The 7479-nt window shown below is 42.3% G+C and overlaps 1 protein-coding gene across 14 annotated transcripts in view; it reads left to right on the top strand.

Annotated features, from left to right (window-relative positions):
* ADGRL3 (adhesion G protein-coupled receptor L3) overlaps positions 1 to 7479 on the top strand; it is a 591492-nt gene that overhangs the window by 311507 nt on the left and 272506 nt on the right. The gene's annotated exons all lie outside the window — the stretch shown is intronic.

Raw genomic sequence — 7479 nt, 5'->3', positions numbered from 1 at the left:
GGGGAGCATAGAAGATCCTAAATAGTCTTCCAGATGCACTTAGTGTGACAGAAATCTTAAACTAGCAACCTTTTCAGTTCTGTAATGCTTTAAATTAAAATAAACTGATGTTTAAGCTTTTTCAGTTAGTGCTTTCACCCTCTTTTTGTTTCTGACAGTCGTAGCAGGTAGCATATGCTTTCTCCACTAAGGTTTCTTTGTTCTTCTTGCAGTTTTTAGGTATTTCTTCCTAATTGTTGGTTAAGTTGCTGTGAAGCTCTCTGCAGAATATCCCAGGATGATCCAGGCTCCGATTCAGCCCACGGTGCTGGCTTGATTTAATCCCTCCGCACCGCTAATTTATCTTTTACTTACTGTTTTTGTGATAGGAGAGCTAATTACTCATAAGGAGTGTGCTGAGGAGAGAGGTGTCTTTGGTGGGCACTAGAGAGAACTTGAAATTGAGAAAAAATTCTCCCTGCTTTCATCATCCATGTACAATATGACAGCTATCACAGGTCTCTTTCTTGGAAGTATTCTTGCAAAACTTCATGTTAGAACCCAACCCTTCTCCGTTTTCTCTGCATGTTTGCCATGTGCTGTGTGGACATCCCTCTTCTCCTCCCATGTAGGTCATAAAAAACTTCATGTTAGAACCCAACCCTTCTCCATTTTCTCTGCATGTGCTGTATGGACATCCCTCTTCTCCTCCCATGTGGGTCATAAAGCCGAACCGTCAGCCGTGTTTTGTTGTGAAAGAGTAACTTATTGTAGCAGTGAATTGTCTTCACTGAATTCATTGTCACACCGACGGGTTTTCAATGAAAGTTTACAGAAACTATATTTCAGGCAGGCAGACAATACAGAAGGGATTTCTGTTTGTATTTCTTTATATCAGTGCCAAAGGAGGATTATCTTCTGCTGAAAGGGGTAGGGAGGTGAGCTAGAAATGCTTGACCTGGTCTTTACTAGACATTTGCTCTTTCTTTTTTTTCTGAGTGCTCTGCAAGTCCTTCTTCACGCGTGTGGGCAAGAATAAGTTAAAAACCATGTAGACCTGCCAAAGCTTTACAAATCTCTTTACTAGCTAAAATAAACCTCTCTCCCACCCCATCCCCTCGCCCCCGTAGGATTTGGGGGATTTCTTTTCAGCTTGATTGGTACGAGAGACGCATTTCCATAGCCCATTAGCTTGCCTTTCCAGCCCCAGCTTGTCAGTCCCCCTGATGCTGGGATGTGTTCGGAGCTTTGTTGGGATGCTCGTGACCGTGTTTGGGTGAGTGCTGCAGATTTTCTGTAACATATCTGGTAATTTACTTGAACGTAGCATGAGCTGGAAGATGGAACCGAGCCTTTGATCTCTGACATTGTGATATCAGCAGGGGAGAAAATAAAAAACACTTCAGAGTCAAGATGTGTTAAATTAGTTGGAAAGTAAAATGACAGAGAGTTGGCAACAAATACATGCTATAAAATCACTAACCCTTTGAGTAAAGTATGGGTATTTTCCAGCAGTGGAGAGCAGTTTGCCCTAAAGCTTTTGTCTAAGAAAACTGGCTAGAAATAGCAAGAGCAAAGCCTTAATGTTTGTCTTCTATATTCTTTGGGGATGCCACAGCATTGTCTTAAGAAAGTGAAACTTGTTAATACAGCCAGAAGCTCTTCACATCTTATTTGGAGTTCTTAACTATTTTTTGAAGCTGCATTTCCTGCTGTTTGTGCCAAAAATTCTCTCTACCCATTTCACTAAGTCAGTTCGTTTCACTAACCAACAAGCTACGCAGATCCAAAAAAATTCACTATCCACCAAATCAAACAAAAACCTGGAGTGTGTCCATCATCTCCTACCCATGAGCTGGAAATCCCCCCTCTCAGCACTTCGGAGAAATGTGACACAGTCTACCACAGCATCCCCATAGGTGAGCTTAGGAGGTGTGGCTTAGAATGCATCCCCATAGGTGAGCTTAGGAGGTGTGGGTTAGAATAATGGACAGTGAGGTGGATTGGAACCTGGCTGAAGGACAGAGCTCAGAGGGTTCAGATTAGTGGCACAGAATCTTGTTGGAGGTCCATAACAAGTGGTGTTCCCCAGGGGTCAGTACTGGATCCAGTTCTCTTCAGTATATTCATCAACGACCTGGATGAAGGGATGGAATGTACCCTCAGCAAGTTTGCTGATGATCCAACACTGGGAGGGGTGGCTGACACATGGGAAGGCTGTTCCCCCATCTAGTGAGACCTGGACCATCCTGCCCCTCTGCTCTGCCCTGGGGAGGCCCCATCTGGAGCACTGGGACCAGTTCTGGGCTCCCCAGTTCCAGAAGGACAGGGAACTGCTGGAGAGGGGACAGCAGAGGCTACAAAGATGATGAGGGGCCTGGAGCATCTCCCTTATGAGGAGAGGCTGAGGGACTTGGGTCTTTTTAGTCTGGAGAAGAGAAGGCTGAGGGGGGATCTGATCAATGCTTAGAAATACTTCAAGGGAGGGTGTCAAGAGGGTGGGGCTGGTCTTTTTTCAGTGGTGCCCAGGGATAGGAGAAGAGGAAATGGGCACAAACTTGAATGTAAGAAGTTCCAAGTAAACATGAGGAGGAACTTCTTTGCTGTGAGGGTGGCAGAGCCCTGGCAGAGGCTGCCCAGGGAGGTGGTGGGGTCTCCTTCTCTGGAGACATTCAAACCACCTGGCCACGTTCCTGTGCAACCTGCTCTGGGTGGCCCTGCTTTGGCAGGGGGTTGGACTGGATGATCTCCAGAGGTCCCTTCCAACCCCATGTGATTCTGTGACAGCATCCAGGAATTGGAAGATCAGGAGTTAAACTACTTCAGTTGTTGCCCCACAGAGGGGCAAGCACACGTGTGGTAGCAGTTTGTGTGCATCATTGCCCCTCAATCTGCACATGCTTATCTTTTTTTCCAAGGTCTCCTCTCTTTTTAGTAAGATCCAACTCAATTATGGACTTCCTTCCTTAAAACCACAGGTGCCTAGATTTCCCACTATTCTGACTGGAACACAAGTACCTGAGGTGGCCTTTACCTGGTGGTCTTTACCAGCTTTAATGATATTCCACCTTTGCAGACAGGAGAAGAACCCTGAGCAGCTTTCTGAGTTTCTGAGTGTTAGTGATTTTGTTTTCGTCTTTGGCAAATTGGCCGTTTTTTCTCCTTGATCTCTAGCTGAGGGAGGCATTTTGATTTTTAAAACAATATTTTTACACCAGCTATTTGAAAATGGTTCTATATATTAGAGAGAGATTTGTGCTCAAAAATTTGAGGAAAATGTCCCTTCTTTTTATGTAGGTTTTCTTTCTTAAATCAATGTCATGCTTTTAAGGTGATTAACACATGATGTTGAAGCGTCGGTGTTTGGTGGCACTGCTCAGTTAGCTATCAGTTCTTCAAAAGGAAAATACAAAAACTATGAAACTTGGATTTTAATGCAGAGTTTGTTCTTGTATAAAACTCTCCTTTAAGGTATCGCAGACATTGGGAAAAAATGTTTACTGATTTTCACAGATAATAAATCTGAGTTTCTGTATCACATCATAGTACTAATCTTAATAAGCATATGCTTTTTCTGTATTTGAGACCAATACTTCAAATATCTTTGCAGTTTCCCCTTGTGCTTATTAAACTCCGTTAACTTTTAAGCATACAAATCCTTCTTTTTTTTTTTCCCTTTGATATTATACATCTGAACAAGAGTGGGTCAAGAAAGGTAATCTGGTCAAGAAATGTAATAAAAAACTTTGCCTTGCTTTATATCCTTACACCATTCCAGTTTGTGGTATCATTGCCCCTACAAACTTGGCATTACATGGCTTTCATTCTAGGTGAGGAGTTGACAGAGAGAGAAATTTGGTTACAACTGCATTTTTTAAGTATGCCAGCCAAGAAAGGGCACAGAATTCAGTTGACCGTTGTTACTTTTGTTTTTCAGGGAAGGACGTTTCCTTTCTTTGATCTTTGAAAGCTTGTCTCCCAATAGAGACACTTGGCTGCCTTCTTGGGAGCTTGAAGTTGTAAACCTATTATCTGCCTGGACGCGTTAAAAAAAAAAATAAAAAGGCAAAAAATGTAAGATAGCTTAACATGCAGTAGCTGAGAATTCATGTTAAACCTGCATATATCAAAGAAAATGTGCCTTGCAGGAGATTGAATCTAAAACAAGTATTTGTTGATACCACGTATTGCTAGTAGCCTCTTGTGTTAGTGAATATAGGTTTTATTTTGAAACCTTCCTACTAACTGGGGATGGTATTAGTTCATATTTGTTAGGAAACTGTTCCATCCTGTTTGATAGAGCTGCTTACACTGAGGAACGTTAGGGTGGACTTGTGAGCAGAGGTGGTAATCCCACCCTGAGTAACTCGAAATGTCAATACGGAGCAGGAAAGCAGTGTGCAGATGCCTTTGTGTGGGGAGTTCTACGGTGTTAAATATGTCTGATGTGTTTCGTGTTATTTGACTGAACTCCCACTGGGGGACAACTATGTATTTAAATTCCCCTTGTGGCTCGAGCCTGATCTCTTTCTGCTGCTTTTGCTCGGCTTGCAGCTGCCAGGCCTCTCCTCACCATCAAAGATGTCCAAGTCCAGAATACTAATGATTTAATGTCCATTGGAGTTGGAAAGCTTTATAGATAGATCACAGAATCATAGAATCATAGGATCATAGAATGGTTTGGGTTGGAAGGGACCTCAAAGATCATCTAGTTCCAACCCCCCTGCCATGGGCAGGGCCACCTCCCACTAGAGTGCTATGATATCCCACTAGATAGCGATGCCGTTATTAATTCTAGCTTCTCGTTGTTTTGATTTCTTTTTTTCCACCTGAAGAAGGTGATATTCTCCTCTCCCTTTGGTGACAGCAGTCCCATATCCCTCCGTCGTTTAATAGTCTCCTTTGCCATGTCATTTGACATACTAATGGCCACGCGCTCATTTTTAATAGTTCACAAAGTACATCTTCTGTATCTTTTGGATGAAGCCTCTTCTGGTTGTATCCAGGCAAGCTGTCATTCCAAGCTGCTAGAGCTTGGACTACTTGTGTTGGACCTGTTTTTGTCATGGCACAGGAGTTTTGGCAAGCTGTGGTGTGGAGACTGATTTCAGTCAGCGCTGTCTAAACACACGCGATTTCCCATCGGTGGCACTGCTAGATCTTTGACAGGCTCTGGCAATCTTTGGGTAAATGCTTCCCAATTCTTCATTTTGACAGCCAAAAGGAGGAGAGGGAAATGAGAAGTACTTTGCACAGAAAGCCCGGTGTGGGGAGCACGTCCAAGTTTTCTCAGCTGACTTTTTCCACAGTTAAGAACTGTGAGGTGGGTTTTGGTTGTGGTACAGTCTCTTCAGATGCTTTGTGTTGGTGTTGTGTTTGACTCTAATTTAACTTAATAATTCTTTCTTTTTAAATGGATGGTATATTTGGTTTGGTTTGTGTTTTTTTTTTTTTTAATTGAATGACAATGAAGACTTTACAACTACTTGAAAGGACACTGTAGAGAGGTTGGTGCTGGTCTCTTCTCACAGGTAATTAATGACAGAACAAGAGGGAACGGCTTCAAGCTCCAACAGGGTAGGTTTAGACTGAACATTAGGAAGGAATTTTTCACAGAGAGAGTGGTCGGGCATTGGAACAGGCTGCCCAGGGAAGTGGTGGAGTCACCGTCCCTGGATGTGTTTAAGGGCCGTTTAGATGCAGTGCTGAGGGATATGGTGTAGGGGAGGACTTTGTAGAGTAGGGGAGATGGTTGGACTTGATGATCCCAAGAGTCTCTTCCAACCTGAATGATTCTATGATTCTATGATTCTAAGACAAATGTCCATATGCATAATACCGAGGATTTCCTTGCCTCCAATCTTAGAGGTACTGTATTTCTGTCCCAAGGCATCTTGGAAGTAGCACGTTAGTTATACAGTGCAGGAAGCTTCCAGCTTCATGTCCATGACTGCTTGATTCTTGCCTGCTTAGAAAGTCACATGGATGCTCCATGGAAGTGAGCATTCAAATGTACGTGAGTAGCCTCATTCCCTGCACCTTAAATCCAACATTTTCCTAGATTACTGGACCCTTTGTTGTGTTTGCTGTGCAATTTCAGCAGTGTAGGATTTCCAGGCAGGCCTCAGTCCTCCACACATTTCTACGAAACCTGTGAAAAGAGCAAGTCTTATAATGAGCTATTACCCTATTTTCAGTCATACTCACAATCCTCTCTTCTTTCATTTGTTGGATGGCATCTTCTTGAATATGTTAAACCTGTATAGATGTTTGTTATGTATATTGTATGGGTGTATAGATGGGTGAGCATTTTTATAACTATATTTTGAAGTAGATGTGTGCATTTGTATGCTTGTAGGATAAGTAAAGCTTGAAACTAGGAACTTAGCATATCCCTGTACGTATCGGTCTGTGTGAATATCTATGGAATTAAATTCTATTATTAGGAATGTGATTTTATACAGATGGGATTAACGTCTGAACATAGTGCTTGAAAACTTGTTCCTATTACAGTCATTAACTGTCTACCTGTAGGTACTTGGGAATGATATTTCAATAACCATAGGTAAATCATTCGAAGAAACAGGAAAAATAATTAGGGAAAATAAACGTGATTTATTTTATCAAGGTTGTTCTTTATTAGTCCTTAAAATAAACATTCTTTTCATGAGCTCACTGCAGAGTTAAATGACCACTAAGGAGAAGAGGTAGAACTTGTCTAACATACTACGTCATTGCATCTGTCAGTGCTGATGTTACTTCCTTTTAAGTGAAACACAGGTAAATTAATGGAACTGGAGTTGTTTTGAAATGCTTATGCCAAGTGGAAAGAGATGGTTTCTTTTTTGGACTTGTCTGAACAGCAGTTTTTTCCTTTATGGATGGAAACCTGGAGCTGGGTCTGACAAAGGGCACCTCACCGCAGGCTCATGGGTCTGGCTGTTCCTTCACATGTTGGAGCTCCCAGTGCTCTAGAGACTCAGGACTCCTGACTCCTTTCTGTAGCTCTTGGAAATTTAGGCAATCTGGAAGTTTCAGAGCATGTTCCCTCCTGTAAATTAATAAGTTGTTACTTCTTTTCATCGACTGAGTGGCTTGAGATTCTTCTTTGGCAGGGGTTTTCAGCATTTGCCCCTCCTGCCCGTCCTTTATTTTTGAATACATGTTTTCTTTGGGTTTATTTCAGGTTAAGGAATTTGTATTGCGTGTGGCAGATGCTTACAGTGAGGGAGTTCTGTTTTAATCCCTTAACTACCATTGAACAGGGAAGGAGCTTGTTCTTTCAAGTTGATGAACCATTAATGATGATAAAAGTATATATTGTTTTAAAAAGGCTGAGAAAAGCTGCTGTATGCATTGTTCTTTCCACCTTGCCTTATCCATGATGGTCTTAGTAGGAGCCTTCACTCCCTCTTTAGGCATGAGGGTCTTCGTTGTGGCTGCCCTGTGATGGGCAAGGAAAAGGAGAGAGAGAGAAAAGAGGGGAGAGAGCTGCTAACA

This window comes from Calidris pugnax, unplaced genomic scaffold (genome assembly GCF_001431845.1).
Source record: "Calidris pugnax isolate Ruff unplaced genomic scaffold, ASM143184v1 scaffold16, whole genome shotgun sequence".
NCBI lineage: Eukaryota > Metazoa > Chordata > Aves > Charadriiformes > Scolopacidae > Calidris > Calidris pugnax.
The sequence above is the reverse complement of the archived record's forward strand: the minus strand, read 5'-3'. Positions and strand labels throughout refer to the sequence as shown.